Consider the following 16,556-nt stretch of genomic DNA (forward strand, 5'->3'; position numbering starts at 1 on the left):
TGGGAGGCTGAGGCAAAGGGAATCACAAAGTCAGGAGTTGGAGACCAGGCTGGCCCATATGAGGAAACCTTGTCTCTACTAAAAATACAAAAATGAGCAGGTTGTGGTGGCAGGTTGTTGTAGTCTCAGCTACTCTGGGGACTGAAGAAGGAGAATCACTCAAACCCAAGAGACAGAGGTTGCAGTGAGCAAAGATTGCACCACTGCACACCACCCTGGCAACAGAGGGAGACTCCATCTCAGAAAAAATAAAAGAAAGGAAATGATGAAAATCAGATTCTTTGGGGGACAAGGCTGGGGTTTTGAGGTTAGCAAACTGTGAGCCAGTTCCTGACATGGTGATACCCGAGCAAAAGGGCCCACTGCCCAACGTATCAGAAGCCAATACTACACCACCAGTGTTTTGAGAAAACAAAAACAGATCGACCGCAAGGAGAGAGAAGTCCAGCTCAAATCTATCCCCCGTGCCAGCTTTTAGGCAGTGTCTTTATTAGAAAATGTTTAGCGAGTGGATTCTGAGATTAGGAGGTGATTGGTGGAAGGAAAGAAGAGGACTTCATGCCTCCTCATGGGTCATGGGTGCAAATTTGGGGGGGCACTAGTGTGAAACGTGCAGAGGAAAAGTGGTGATGTCAGCAATCTCATTCTGCAGACTCTAGCTGGCCATGTTGGGTCCAACTGATTTCAGCCAGTTTTTTTAATCTCATGAGCAGGAGAAGTTTCAGCATTTCAGCAAGATGTTTCTTTTCTTATCTGCCATCTCACAAACTTAAGAATTTCTGTTAGTCATTGGCTTCTTTCTATTTGGGGCTTGGTTTCAACAGATTCCTGAAAAAGCTCAGAAATTGAGGCACCAATTACTTACCTCTGAAGGCATAGAATATAGGACTGGACCTAGCAAATCAGCTGAAAATCGCTAAAGGCAGCAATTGGAGCCCCAGATCTCTTTCCCCAATCTGCACAGCCAAGAAATTACATCTGCCTAACCCTGGGGGAGTATAAGACCATTTTCTGGGGAAACCAGGCACTGCTGAGAGCCAGGTTGCAGTTCTATGCTGAAAACAACATAGTGGCCAGGGAGATTGTCCCTGCTCCCACACACTCAAGCTTCCTGGACATCAGCAGCCTGGCTTACACCAGAGATAAGAGACCTGGGGAAACTGAGCATGACCGAGAGACATGGTCGACAGATGCTGGCATCTGGCATCCCTTCACCCCCAACAACGTCCTTTAGTCGAAAAGTTCCACTAATGGACACAAAGTTTCCGATGAGCTTACAGTGCCTTACTTTAAATCACAGCCAAGCGTCACTCACCAGATACTCAAGGAAAGCTCCCACTGTGAAGTATAGAGACCAGACAGAAAGGGAACTTGGAGAAAAGTTCCCTTTCTTAAGAAGGTGCAGAGGAAATAAGAGGGTGCAGAGGAAAACTTTAAAAAAATATTATCATGGCCAGGTGTGGTGGCTCTCGCCTGTAATCCCAGCACTTTGAGAGGCTGAGGCAGGCGGATCACCTGAGGTTGGGAGTTTGAGACCAGCCTGACCAACATGGAAAAACTCCATCTCTACTAAAAAAAATTGCCTGGTGGTGAATGCCTGTAATCCTAGCTACTTGGGAGGCTGAGGCAGGAGAATCCCTTGAACCTGGGAGGCAGAGGTTGCTGTAAACTGAGATCTTGCCATTGCACTCCAGCCTGGGCAACAAGAACAAAACTCCATCTCAAAAAAAAATTATCATAACATACAAAGAAAGTTAAGGGAAAATACTGCAACCTCGAAGCAAGAACAGGAACCTATTTACTACAGCAACAAAAAGAGCATTCAGAGAATGAGGAATCTAAACTCTAAGCACTTGGAAATCAACATTCAATAGCAGAAATTCAAATTTCAGATGAAGGATTGGAGGAAAAGTTAATGAAACATCTCAGGAAAAAAGACGAAGTAATGGAAAACAAGAGAGAAAAAGTAAGTAAGATTAGAAAATAAGTCCATAATTCATCATCCAAATCAGAGAATTTTCTGAGTAAGAAAAACGGTGAGGAAAACATAGAACATGAAGAACATTTTATAGGCCTGAGGACCTTATTAGTTCCAGGTTGATACAACCCAGCACTTGCCAATAAAGGGAACATAAACAGACCTAGACCCAGGCCACCACTGTGCAATGTCAGCATGCTGGATCAAAGAGCAAAACCCTGGACTGGGTGCGGTGGCTCATGCCTGTGATCCCAGCACTTTGTGAGGCTGAGACGGGTGTATCACGAGGCCAAGAGATCGAGATCATCCTGATCAACATGGTGAAACCCCATCTCTACTAAAAATACCAAAAAAAAAATTAGCTGGGCATGGTGGTGCGTGCCTGTGATCCCAGCTACTCGTGAGGCTGAGGCAGGAGAATTGCTTGAACCCAGGAGGCAGAGGTTGCGGTGAGCCGAGATTGCACCATTGCACTCCATCCTGGGTAACAAGAACGAAACTCCCTCTCAAAAAAAAAAAGAGCAAAACCCTAAGACTTCCAGAGAGAAAAGAACAGTTTACATGTGAGATAAGAAAATGAGCCAAAATGACATCAAACTTTGTTTTTTTAATAGAGAGTCCCACTCTTCTCCCAGCTGCTGTGTAGTGGCACAAATATGGCTCACTGCAGCCTCAACCTCCTGGGCTCAAGCCAGCCTCCTGCCTCAGCCTCCTGAGTAGCTGAAACCATAGCATGACTCACCATGCTCGGATAATTTCTTAAATTTTTGTAGAGATGAAATCTCACCATGTTGCCCAGACTGGTCTCAAACTCCTGTGCTCAGGCAATCCTCAGGCCTGGGCCTCCCAAGATGCTGGGATTATAGGCATGAGCCACCGGGCCCATCATACTTCTTAATGGCAACATTGGAAAACAGAAGAAATGTGAAAACGTCTACAGGATTTTGAGGGAAAATAATTTCTGATCCCTGTACCTGACCAAATTGTCAAACAAAGTGACGATAAAGTTATTTTCAGAAATGCAGGAAGTAAGCCACTTTACCTCCTACACACTAGTTCTTAGGAAGCTGTTGGAAAATGTAGTTCACTTAAATAAATAAACAAGCCAAGAAAGAGGAAGGCAGGGGATACAGGAAACAGAAAGGCAAAGGGAATTCCCAAGAATGATGAGACGTTCAGAATAAAATACCAGAAACCATCTGTCCATAGTGGAGCAGGAGGTATATCTCCAAGAATATATATACGAACATTGTTTTGAACATGGAGTCTTGCTCTGTTTCCCAGGCTAGGGTGCAATGGCACAATCTTGCCTCGCTGTAACCTCTGCCTCCCAGGTTCAAGTGATTCTCCTGCCTCAGCCTCCCCAGTAGCTGGGATTACAGGCACCTGATACCACATCTGGCTAATTTATGTATTTTTAGTAGAGATGAGCTTTCACCATGTTGGTCAGGCTGGTCTCGAACTCCTAACCTCAGGTCATCCGCCCACCTCGACCTCCCAAAGTGCTGGGATGACAGGCATTAGCCACCACACCCAGCCAATGCAGATATATTTTTTAAGCTGTTGTAGAGATGTCACAGCAGTGATAAGATACAGGAGATAAGCATTTCCCCCTTAAATGCTCTCTGCTCTGTAGTTTAACTGACTGTTTTCTCCTATGCTCACCTGAAATGCCAAATGTTAATGACACGGCTAAAACCAGACCCAAACTGTCTTTTCTCGATACTCGCTATGTAGTCCATTCCTGGCTTCCTCATCCATTTCTTTTTTTTTCCCCCGCCACATAATAATTAAAACTTAATATTTCAAAATAGTTTAGAAAGGAACACATTATTGCCCTCAATAAAGGTTTTATTCTTAAATTTAGTACTCTGTGTGGTTTAGCTCAAAAAACCTCATAGTTAAAACATTTGTACTGAAAAATACATTCTAATATTTTATAAATGGTACTGACATTTTAAAACCTTAAATGTTTTTTTCTCTCCAAGCGTAGAAAAATAAAAATTCACTTCTGAGATAGTGGCTACACAACAGACTAGATATATTAAAAACAATTTTTTAAGAATCTATAAATTAATAAGCAGCTGAGGCTTTAAATGGGAAAACTGGTACTTAATTCTACTCACCATTATATTTAATCTGTATTTCAGAAAAATACATAGCTCTACCAAGGGTGCCATTTTTATACATGCTTTATTAAGTGTACACACAAGTGCTAAAAACTCCACAGAAATGTATGTGATACAGAATATAAGTCAAGATCCTCCTCTCCCTGTTGGCCTAAAGAGTCAAAAAGAAATGTATTATTTACATTGAGATGATCTACTTGTGTGTAGAAAGTTTCAATTAGCTGTAAGAAATTTTATCTAGACGTGCACCTGCTGACTGCTACAAGCTGGTATTTACTGGGCAGATTAATTACAAATATTTCTCTATTCCTTTGAATATGATCAGGCAGATGCAGAAGTTAATGCTTCTGGTGAGTGCATTCCTTCCAAATGCCCCAGTTTAAAATGGCTTTAAGGAATTTACAGCTGTCACTATGACACGATCCTCTGTGAGGAAGTCCTCAACTCTTTTCAAACAGTTTTTCTTTAGTTACTTTTGTCATTAGTTCTTTGGTTTTATGCATTTCTCTTTTTAAGAAATGTGATCCACAGGAGATTCCAGTGAGATTTTCAAGCTCTCTCCTGCCCTCCAAAGCCTGCATACTACTTACATTTTGCATTATCTCCATAATTTCTTCTGATAATTTCTCAACTTTAGACAGCAACATCATGAATTCATCTCTGTCTTTTGTTGTAGATTCTTTGCTTTCAGTTAAACTGGAGTGATTCCATTTTTTTTCCTTTTCATTTGATAGTCCATTTCTGTACTCTTGTTCTTTCGAGCTTGTGGGAGAAGCAAACAGATTTTTGAAGGATCAAATGAATTTTCTTCTAACAGACCATCCCATTTCAGTGATCCTTTAACAGGCATTTTGGGATTCGGAGAAGCACGACTGTTGCTGAATAAAGTGAAACACATCATAATAACCTACACTTCCTCCCAGATACTGGAACATATCAGAAAACCACAATGAGTATGTGTGCACACACAAATCAATGGAATGGGACACAAGGCTGAGAGACAGATCCAAACACACACAGGAACTCAGAATATAATAAAAGTGGTGTCTCGAATCCTGAAAGGGTGGATTATTTACCAACAGATACTTGGACAAAACTGTAAGGTTAGACTTGTACTTCATGCCTTACACTAAGATGAATACATTCCAAATGGATGAAAGCTTTGCATGGAAATGCTAAGCCCATAAAATATTCGCATGATGGAAGCAATCGTGTGTTGTCAATGCTTATGAGTGTTATTGAAATGTCAGGAAGATGTGAGAATATTCCAACAATCTTCCAAGCCCTTTAAAAAAATACTATCCCAAATCCAGGAGCTTTTAAGGAATAAATTCAACTAATGAAAATTAAATTTTTAGCATGGCAAAAATACAAACCCACTAAATATCAAAAGACAAAAACAGACTGCTAAAAATGCTACTTTTATTACAAAGGGACAATGTTCCCAATATACAGAGCTGTGAACCGAGAAAGCAACATCACCTCAATAGGCAAAGGATACGGATATTCCACAAAAAAAGGAAATTCAAGAGTTTTTGTTTTGTTTTGTTTTGTTTTGAGACGGGGTCTCACTCTGTCACCAGGCTGGAGTGCAATGACGCGATCTCGGTTCACTGAAACCTCTGCCTCCCAGATTCAAGTGATTCTCCCACGTCAGCCTACTGAGTAGCTGGGACTACAGGTGCCCACCATCGTGCCTGGCTAATTTTTGTAGTTTTATAGAAATGGGGCGTCACCATGTTGGCTGGGCTGGCAGAAAGGTCTCAAACATATAAAAGGAAGCTCAAGCTCTCTCATAAGAATAATGTAAATTAAAACACACTGATGTGCCAATTTCCATTTAATAGATTGGCAAAGATCACAACATTAACTGTGAACACACTTTGGCAAAGGTTTGGGGAATCATCCCTACTCCTGGCAGGAGCAAAAATGGATGCAACATCCAAGCAAGAACCCAGCGTTTCTGCTTCTTGAAATTTATTCTTCAAATACTCACTTGTATGAAAAGTTACATGTACACATGTCATTTATATACACATGTGTAAACTATCCTAACATTCAGCCATCCCTGTCCTCAGGCACACTTTGAAAGACTATTGAGGATCTGTGGATGTCCATATGCTCTTTGTATTTGTCTGTTTTGTGGTAGCAAAAGATAGAGTATCAACCTAAACGTTCGTCCTCAGGGACTAGTTTAAAACCTTATGATATAATGAGATTCTAGCTGTCAAAGAGAATGAGGAAACTCTGTATAAACAAATGGAATGATGTTCAAATTCTGTCAGCTCCACCTTGAAAAATTATTTAGAATCCAACCACTTCTCCAACACCTTAGTCAAAGGCATTATTTCTTCTAGCTGAATCTGCTTGTTAGCTACCCTCACTCCCTTCTGTCTATTCATTGGGAGCAATCACATGGGTACTATGAAAATATAAGATATGTGACATCAATTATCAGCTTAAACCCCTCCAGCAGCTTCCCACCTTGCCAATAGAAATCACAGGCCCCACCTCCCCGTGGCCCCACACCCCAGCCATTCTCTCTCCCCTGTTGTCACTCTGACCTTATTCTCTTTTCAACCTCACTGGCCTCCTTGCTTTCCTTGAACAAAGCAAGAATGCTCCTGCTTCAGGTTCTTTGCACTTGCTGTGCCTGGTCCCCAGACTCCACATAGCTCTCTCTCCATTCTTGAGGGTCTTGAGCATCTTTATTCAACATTGCCTACTGAGCAAACACTTCCTTGACAACAGTACTTAGAATCTACAAACACCCTCACACAAAGGTAGTAACATGGTAGACATGGATGTTCTAGGTGTCATTCTTTCACCTTCTCTGAATGTTAGAAAATTTTCCTGATAAAATATTGAAAACAGGGTGGGTGCAGTGGTACATGCCTACAATCCCAGCACTTTGGGGGGCTGAGGAAAGAGGATCACAAGGTCTGGAGTTTGAGGCCAGCCTGGCCAACATGATGAAACATCCTTGCTACTAAAAATATAAAAATTAGTTGGGCGTGGTGGTGCACACCTGGCTACTCAGCTACTCAAGAGGCTGAGGCAGGAGAATTGCTTGAACCTGGGAGTCGGAGGTTGCAGTGAGCAGAGACTGTGCCATTACACTCCAGCCCGGGGCAAAATTCCTCTCTTGAAAAAAAATTAAAATAAAAAAATTTAATATATTGAAAATACACCCCCCACACACCTATCCTTTTTCTTGCTTTATTTAACTGCTGTGCTCACCAGCAAATATAAATTTTACTTGTCTACTCCCCACCCCCAAAATATTGAATACAGATCCCACAAGGGCAGGCAGAGTTCTGCATTTTGTTCACTGCTGTATCTCCAGCTTGTAAAGCACTGCCTATCACTACCAACATGGCATTCCTGGTTTTACTATAATCATGTAGGATGTAACCATGGGGGACACTGGCTACAGGATGCCTTGTCAGCACTACCTCTCAGTACCATCTCTGCAACCACCTGTGGACCTATAGTTATTTCTAAATATCTATACTGAGATGATGTCTTCTATCTACGTACATATATACTTTTTTTTTGAGACAAAGTGCCACTCTGTCACCCAGGCTGGAGTGCAGGAGTGTGATCTTGGCTCACTGCAATGACTGCCTCCCTCCTGTCTCAGCCTCCCAAGTCGCTGGGACTCCAGGCGAGTGCCACCAAGCCAATTTTTGAATTTTTTTTTTAAGTAGAGATGGGTTTTTACCATTTTGGTCAGGCTGGTCTTGAACTCATGACCTCAGGTGGTCCACCCACCTTGGCCTCCCAAAGTGCTGAGATTGCAGGTGTGAGCCACCACACCTGGCTGGTGTCTGGTACATAATTGGTACTTAATAAATATCTGCTGAATAACTAAGTCCCCATGAAAGTGAAATTGATTATATTAAGTGATAATATACTACCATTTGCATAAAAAGAATTATATATATATTTGTATGTACATGCAATATCTCCAGAAAAATATGTAAAAATTGATCATATTGGCCACTCTAGGAAGAAAATCTTGGTGGCCAAAGAGGGGTGAGACTTTTCAACAAACCTCTTGTACCTTTTAAATTTTGAACCATGTGGATGTGTTATCTATTCTGAATACAATTTAAATTGGAAAACATTCTGTTCCAGCCTCTTCCCCAGAATCAATGCCAATTTTTCCTACCCTCTATTTCTGGAAATCAAGTTCTTTCCCTTTTTGAGAAACCACTATTGCAGTTCTACACTTTGGCACCCTTGTCCTTGCAGAGATCCTTAAACCTTACAGGGCCTTCTCCACCTGAAGAAGCTCCTCTTGAACTCAGAGGAGGGAAGAAAAAAGCTCTAAGATGAGGGGTGCTGATGCTGGGATGCTGGTCCGAGAGTGGTGACTACTCCCAACATGCACAGCCTGGCGACGACTGCAGGACAGGGGTCATTTGGCCCTGCTGACATGGTTCCCCCAGTGCCAGGACAGTTCCCAGTACAAGCCTGTGCCTACTGCATTGGCACAAGTGGATAGAGAAAAGTTCTACCGGTGGACCAAGGAGTTGTCCAGTCCTGAAATGAGGGAAAATGCTTTGCTGGAGCTAAGTAAGAAGCAAGAATCTGTTCCTGACCTTGCACCCATGCTGTGGCATTCCTTTGGTACTACTACAGCACTTTTACAGGAAATTATAAATATTTATCCAGCTATCAATCCACCCACCTTGACAGCACACCAAACTAACAGCGTTTGCAATGCTCTGGCATTACTGCAACGTGTAGCATCACATCCAGAAGCCAGGTCAGCATTTCTCACAGCACACATCCCACTTTTTTTGTACCCCTTTTTTGCACACATGTTTCTTTGAGTATCTTCGACTCACCAGCCTTGAAGTTATTGGGACCCTGGTGAAAACAGATGAACAAGGAGTAATCAACTTTTTACTGACAACAGAAATTATCCCTTTATGTTTGCAAATTATGGAATCTGGAAGTGAACTTTCTAAAACAGTTGCCACATTCATCCTCCAGAAGTTCTTAGATGATACTGGTTTGGCTTATATATGTCAGACGTATGAGCGTTTCTCCCTTGTTGCCAAGATCTTGGGTAAGATGGTCCTGCAGTTATCCAAAGAGCCTTCTGCCCGTCTGCTGAAGCATGTAGTGAGACGTTACCTTTGACTCTCAGTTAACCTCAGCCCACATGAAACACTCAGGCAGTGCCTCCCTCACCAGCTGAAGGACACAATCTTTGCTAAAAGATGACACCACCATGAAATATTGGCTTGCACAACTGGTGAAGAACCTGTGAGAGGGCCAGGTCACTGATACCTGGGGTGTCCCCTGCCCCCTCAGTGATCCTTCCCTATTCCCTCCCACTACTCCCCCAAGTTGGGGAAAGGAGGGGTAACCTACAAGGAACACATCTCAGGTTTTATCACCAACTGGGGATAGACAATCTCAATGTTGAACCTCACTGAAGGAAAGGGACAAGGTTCCCCTGCTGAGGTGTATGGGCTGCCATCTCAGGCTGTCTTGAGGACCTGGGCCCCCTCTGCTACTCCCAGGGAATGGGCTCCTGACACAGTGGTCTGCCACCACAGCCCCAGGAGGGTGTCAACACCAGAAAATGCTGTATTTGCAGCATGTCCAAGCTGATCCTTCTCCCCTGCCTCTAACTAGCCACCAGCAGGGAGCAGAGCCAGTGGTGACAGCAGCAGCACCCTAGGCATGGTGAAAGCCCCGGGACAAGCCATGTGCCATTTTTTATTTGGCCTTCTTGGCCTGGAAGACTCAAGATGTGTCTCTTCATTTTCTCTCAGTATTTGTTTACTTGTTTACTTTTTTTTTAACCTCAGAGAGAAATGTGTTTAGTGGGCACAAGCTGTAATATTCAGCAAAACTTGTCAACTGGCATGGTTCTCAAGTCTGTTAGCTGCATAAGCTCAATAAAAAGTCAGTCTGGGCATTAAAAAAGCTATAAGACATTTCAGTGATTAACAGAAAATTTGAATGTCATGATATATTGGATTACTGTTATTTTTCTTAGGTTTGACAGTCGTATCATGATTGTGCAGGAAAACAGCCTTAATCCTAGAAGATAATTTATGTCGAAGAATTTGGGATGGGAAGGGCCATGAAATCTGCAACTTACCTTCACATGGTTCTTTTTTCACATGGAAAAAGAAATGTGTATAAATACAAATGTATCGATGACATAGACATGTGGTTATAATGCAGATACATGTCTACAAGTAGATACACAGTTTATAGGGATAAAAGTTAACATGACTAGATGTTCATCGGCCAATCCAGGCAAAAGTCATCGATTGTGCTGTTCTCACTTTTCTTTTGGTTTGAAATTTTTTGAAGTAACAAGTTGAGGGGTAACTTTAAAAAATCCTACTGAAGTTTCCAAAAGTTAGCTCAAATGCCGCCTCCTTGAAGAGGCTCTTCAAGATACATGTTGGGAGAAATGATTCCCTTTTCTGCATTTCCAAAGCACTTTACTTATGTTCAAGACTCAATTGACTGAGTAAAAAAATCATGGGGCCCTGGTTCAAGCCCATAAATCTTGGCATCCTCTCACAGACACATCTCTCAGTTCATGCTCACTTGTCCATCCCACAAGGCCTAGAATGGGATCGGTGCTTAAGGAAGGCAGACACCGGGCAGGAAATATCCAGACCTCAGGAGTAGCAGAAAGGCCTAGGGTGAGCTTACCACACTTGTGCCAGGGAGCTGTTGGGGGAGCTGTCATGAGGAGGACCAGCCCCAAAGCAGAGCTCATGTTCAACACACCCACTATGGAAGCACTTTCAACCTGGGGCAAGGTCCACACTTCCCAGAATTCTCTAAACCCCTCTTTGCCTTTTCCTAATGTCCTACACTTGCATAGACTGAGCAATTACTCCACCTGCCCTTTCAGACCAAGGGGACATGTTCGAGCAGGCACAAAGGCATGCGGGCAAGTGTGTGCTGACACAGATTCACTCACTAGGAGACTGAATCCTACACTCTATCCACACATTTCCCACCCCGAATATGAACACAAAAGCAGGATCATGCCGCTAACTCTTCCTTCTTCACTGCACACACAATCACACGATCCTGCACATATTTGGCATCCAGCAAGGATCCTGCATTTCTGACGCCACCGTGCTGAATGATAGGAAAGTCCATTACCCCCATATGTCAATGGTTCCTCTCTGGATCATTGACAAGAACAGCTATGGAGACATTTGGGGGATACTATGGATACCCAGAAAAGCCCAGCAGACACTGGAGCTTCTGGGTGAGGACCCAGGTGTGGCAAAAGGCAGAAGGAGCAGTTGCTATCTAAGAACATAACTTCACGGGAAACAAGGAGGGGAGGAGAAGATGGCCCAGAGTCAGGCTTTGCAGCAGGTGGTGGCTTCTCATCATCAGGGGACAATCGAAGAAGTCAGCCAGCATGGCAGCTGTGTCATCCTGCTCCTTTTAGGCACAAAGATACAAGATTCAGAATAGTCTCTCTCTCTCTCTCTCTCTCTCTCTCTCTCTCTCTCTCACACACACACACACACACACACACACACACACACACACACACGAATGGTTCGGGTTGGGGCAAACCTCTCTCCTTAGATAAGTGGCTGCAGTCCCTTCCCCTGCTTCTCACACCAGCCCCAGCTTCTCACCCAAGGAGTCTTCCCTGCCTGGCCCTCTTACCTTTTCCTGGAGAGCTTCGGCCTCTGTCTCTGTCTTTATCTTTTCTTCTGCAGATGTCTCTTTTAAGGGCTGCACCTTGTCATCTCCATCCTCAGTCACTTCTTCCAGCAGAGTTGGGGGAGCAGAGGGCTCCTTTTTAACCAGATCCTGGGGAGGTGGGCCTGCTGTGGGGCTGCCCCCATCCCTCTTCACCTCCCCCCAGGAGGGGAGCACTTCAGGGGCCAGGGTGAGACCTGCATCCTCCACTTCTGACAGTAGCCCGGGTTCTGATTCTGGCTCAGGCTGCATCTCTGGGGGAGCCTCAGGGGGAGGCAGAGCTGGAGGCAGGGTTGTGGGTGGAGGGCCACCTTCCTCTCCCTCTTGTTTGTGGCCCAGAAGGGGCTACAGGGGGTTATGTGACACCTGAGGGTGGTGGAGGTGGAGAGGATGAAGCCCCTTGGGCACAATCACCATGCTGTCAGCAGAGTCACTTTCCAAGGTCTCCACCTCAGATGGTTCCTCCTTATCATAGTGGACAAAGGCTGGTCTGGGCATTCTCCCCCCAAAGTTTCATCTGGGGGTATAATGGGAGGGGAACTCCCACAAGGGGCAAGGATAGGTCTTCATTTGAGATTGCCTGGGGGTTCTCAGGGCCAGGAGGAAGTTGGGGAGGGACAGACACTAGGCCTGGGACAGAAAAGCCTAGGTGGTTGGCTGTGGTGGGAGGTCCAGGGGTGCCGAGGGCACAGGGCTTACTGAGGGCATGGGGCCTGCAGAGGGCAAGGGGCCCAGAGGATGGGAAAGTGGGGTGCGGAAGAGTGATGGGGACTCAGGAGAGGGTACTGGAGCAGGTGTGGGGCAGGTGGGGCCCATGGACAGCAGGGGAGGAACCCGTGGGTTGATGAGAGCAGCACAGGCCACCAGTGCTTCTGAGCAGAGAGAGGAAATCTGAGGGAGAAAGAAAGGGCAGGGTGTATGAGCGAGAACATGCAGTGTTAGATTTTCTATTCTTGTGTCAGTTTGCTGAGAATGATGGTTCCAGGTTCATCCATGACACAGGTTGCTATTAGAAGAATATATTCATTTAACTAGAGACTTCAAAAGCAATACAGAAAGTTCCATGGATATAAAAACCTTAACCATATATATATATACACACACACACACACACACACACACACACATACATACATACATACACATATATGCACAGAGTCTTGCTCTGTCACCAGGCTGGAGTGCAGTGGGATAACCTCAGCTCACTGCAACCTCTGCATCCATGAAGCAATTCTCCTTCCTCAGCCTCCCGAGTAGTTACAACTACAGGCATGCTCCACCACACCCAGCTAATTTTTGTATTTTTAGTAGAGATGGGGTTTCACCATGTTGGCTAGGATGGTCTCAATCCCTTGACCTCGTGATCCACCTGCCTTGGCCTCCCAAAGAGCTCGGATTACAGGCATGAGCTACCACACCTGGCAAAACCTTAACCCTTTTAAAGCTCAGTTTTGCTAAGTAATCAAAAAGGGCACTTGAATTTCATCAGACAAAGGAGGAGTGTGTACAGCTTATGGGTGTACACACATGATGGCATGGGTCATATCTCCATTGGCCACATGATTACACATCAGAATGGCATCTTTAGTGACCGGAAAGCAAGCGTTATAGAAGGTATAGGAAGGAGGCACTCTTGGACTTGAGACAAGAACATTGTGTAGAAATGTCATTGATTGTGTTAAAATTATTCTCCATGGGCCAGAGAACGCACAGCATGGCCTTTAGAATGAGATGGGCTTTGATTGGATGCAAGGTCTCAACGCTTACCAGCTGAGTCACATTGGACAAAGTGCTTCATCATTCTGAGACTCAGTTTTTTATTTGTTTGTTTTTTGAGATGGAGTTTTGCTTTTGCTGCCCAGGCTGAAGTGCAATGGCATGATCTCAGCTCACTGCAACCTCCACCTCCCAGGTTTAAGTGATTCTCCTGCCTCAGCCTCCTGAGTAGCTGGATTTACAGTGATGTGCCACCATGCCTGGGCAATTTTGTATTTTTACTAGACAGGGTTTCTCCTTGTTGGTCAGGCTGGTCTCTAACTCCTGACCTCAGGTGATCCACCCACCTTAGCCTCCCAAAGTGCTGAGATTACAGGCATGAGCCACCATGCCCAGTGTAAGTAACATGTTTTTAAAAGTCACAATGTCCTGCAATATCCATTTCTCTTGCATATTTAGGAAATTGAGGTTTTTTTTTAACTAAAACATGCTGACATATGGGAAATAGGATGCAAAATGTGCAGGAATGTTTTAGACACAGTTTGAGGTTTTCAAAAGATTTTGTGCTAGGGAGGCTGCTTGCTACAGGCTCCCAAAGCTCTGGGAGGACATAGTATTCATCCTCCCTCAGCAGAGGCCATGAGATGAGAAGCCCTGGGAGCACCTGAGCCTTCGGCTTTTAACATAGAGTGTTCAGGTCTTTATAGTTTGAACCTGCAACACAGAGAGGTCATGGGTCTCTGGCTTCCTTTGACCTTTCCCTTCCTTGCCAAAAGGAAATGACTCTCCTAAGCAAGAATCTTCAGGGCATGCGTCACCCCAGCTTTGGCATCTACCCAGAACATGAGAAGGAAGAAACAATCATCCTCCAGTGACATCACAGGGCTGGCACAGGCGGTCACTGCCCTGTGTGGATCACCCTCTGTGTTGGGCAACCTGAACCCCATCTATGGGAATGCGAGGAGGAAAATACAAAAGTGTTTATGTGAGCACAGAGAAGGCAGATGCAGCAGAAACCTCCAGGAGGTAACTACCCAGTATTGGACCTATGGTGGAGAGAGAGCATGTTGGTGGTCATGTGTACTTACACTCTAGGGTCACCAGGTGGCACTATGACCTCGTCTGTGGCTCTGAAAAGAACGATTTGGCAGGAGTTTATCACAACTAATATTTAACAAGCCCCTACTATTTGCCAAATCACTCACCTTTGGTAACAACCTAAGAAGCTAGGGATTCTTATTATATGTCTTTTCTAGAAAAGGACACGGAGAGGTAAAGACATGAATTATCTTGCTCACATCACTCAGCTAATAAGTGGTGGAGGCCGAATAGAACCTAACAGTGTGGCTGCAGAGCCCGCATGCATTGATTGAGCACCTGCCATGCACAGGCCTTGTGGATTAAATACAGTTATGATTAATAATATAGCAATGACAAATCACTGACACTTTTCAGACATAAGATTTTCTTTTTTGTAGGTTTCAGGCACAGAACTGTATATCCAATAATAGTGAAATTGATCCCACCAGTCATGACAGAAATGGCAATACATTTAAATGAGTTGGGTGTTTTAGAATCCTTGACAGAAACTGACTGAGGAATGAAACTGTTTCCATTTCACACAAAGGGTAACTGAGTTGAAGAGGGGTAAAGTAATTTTGCATGGCATGAAGTAGAAATCCAAAGTACAGGAGTTTGAACTTGGCTCTGACCTTTTCTGAGGCCCCCATGCTCTTGACCACTATAGACTCAAGCATCACCTCCTTTTTCCACTCATTCAAGAAACTTTTTAAAAATTTAATTATCTAATAGGTTGGCCCTCATCATGAGCTTCCATTCTTGTTCTGCAGGTGGTGAAGTCCTCTATTATCCTGACCCCACAGTTCCTGTCCCATGACCAGGGCCAGCTCACCAAGGAGCTGCAGCAGCATGTAAAGTCAGTGCCATCCCCCATGTGAGCACCTGAGAAAGGTGAGTGAGCACAGACAGATTGGGCCTGGTGCCCTTGAACAGTTTTTGGTCTCAGCTGCCCCACATCTCACAGGGGGCCATGCTGGGGGAAGTGTAGGCAGTCACAGTACTGGCTTTTTCCTCCTTTTTCCTTCCATGCCAGTACCTTAGGGATGGAGTAGAGTAGTTGAATTATTTGGATAAAAACCACTATGTTGGTCAGGAAGTCAAAAAGAGTCATTGCTGGCATGTTAACCTAAAGAAAAACAACCAGACAAGTGCCCAGCGGTACTTCAAAAGGCTATTTATTATCCTGCAAAATTTAGGCAGGAGTTGTGGCTCATGCCTGTAATCCAAGCACTTCAGGAGGCTGAGTCGAGTGGGTCACCTGAGGTCAGGAGTTCAAGACCAGCCTGACCAACATGGAGAAACCTTGTCTCTACTAAAAACACAAAATTAGCCAGGTATAGTGGCATGTGGCTGTAGTCTCAGCTACTTTGGAAGCTGAGGCAGGAGAATTGCTTGGACCTGGGAGTTGAAGGTTGAAGTGAGCCGAGATTGCACCACAGCACTCCAGCCTGGGTGACAGAGGGAGAGTCTGTCTTTTGAAAAAAAAATTATTTTGCGAAATTTGAAACAGAAATCAAAATCAGCAGCTTCTAAATTATTTTTAATATGATTCATAATTAGAAGCACATTTTATATTACGTATATAGTTCTATATTTTTGAATAAAATAATTAGTAATATCACATTTCTTTCTTTCTTTCTTTCTTTTTTTGAGACGGAGTTTCGCTCTTGTTACCCAAGCTGGAGAGCAATGGCGCGATCTCAGCTCACCGCAACCTCCGCCTCCTGGGTTCAGGCAATTCTCCTACCTCAGCTTCCCGAGCAGCTGGGATTACAGGCACGCACCACCGTGCCCAGCTAATTTTTTGTAATTTTAGTAGAGACGGGGTTTCACCATGTTGACCAGGATAGTCTCGATCTCTTGACCTCGTGATCCATCCGCCTCAGCCTCCCAAAGTGCTGGGATTACAGGCTTGAGCCACCGCGCCCCGCCTA

The 16,556-nt window shown here is 44.4% G+C and overlaps 3 pseudogenes; 1 reads left to right on the forward strand and 2 right to left on the reverse strand.

Moving 5' to 3' along the window:
• Positions 1-1,102: 1,102 nt before the first annotated feature.
• LOC128931040 (centromere protein R pseudogene) lies at positions 1,103-4,957 on the reverse strand (annotated as a pseudogene).
• A 2,566-nt stretch (positions 4,958-7,523) lies between these two features.
• On the forward strand, positions 7,524-9,490 carry LOC100392804 (CCR4-NOT transcription complex subunit 9 pseudogene; annotated as a pseudogene).
• A 1,652-nt stretch (positions 9,491-11,142) lies between these two features.
• LOC100409253 (proline-, glutamic acid- and leucine-rich protein 1-like) lies at positions 11,143-12,891 on the reverse strand (annotated as a pseudogene).
• Between the last annotated feature and the right edge of the window lie 3,665 nt (positions 12,892-16,556).

The sequence above is a fragment of the Callithrix jacchus genome, chromosome 18 (genome assembly GCF_049354715.1).
Source record: "Callithrix jacchus isolate 240 chromosome 18, calJac240_pri, whole genome shotgun sequence".
Classification (NCBI taxonomy): domain Eukaryota; kingdom Metazoa; phylum Chordata; class Mammalia; order Primates; family Cebidae; genus Callithrix; species Callithrix jacchus.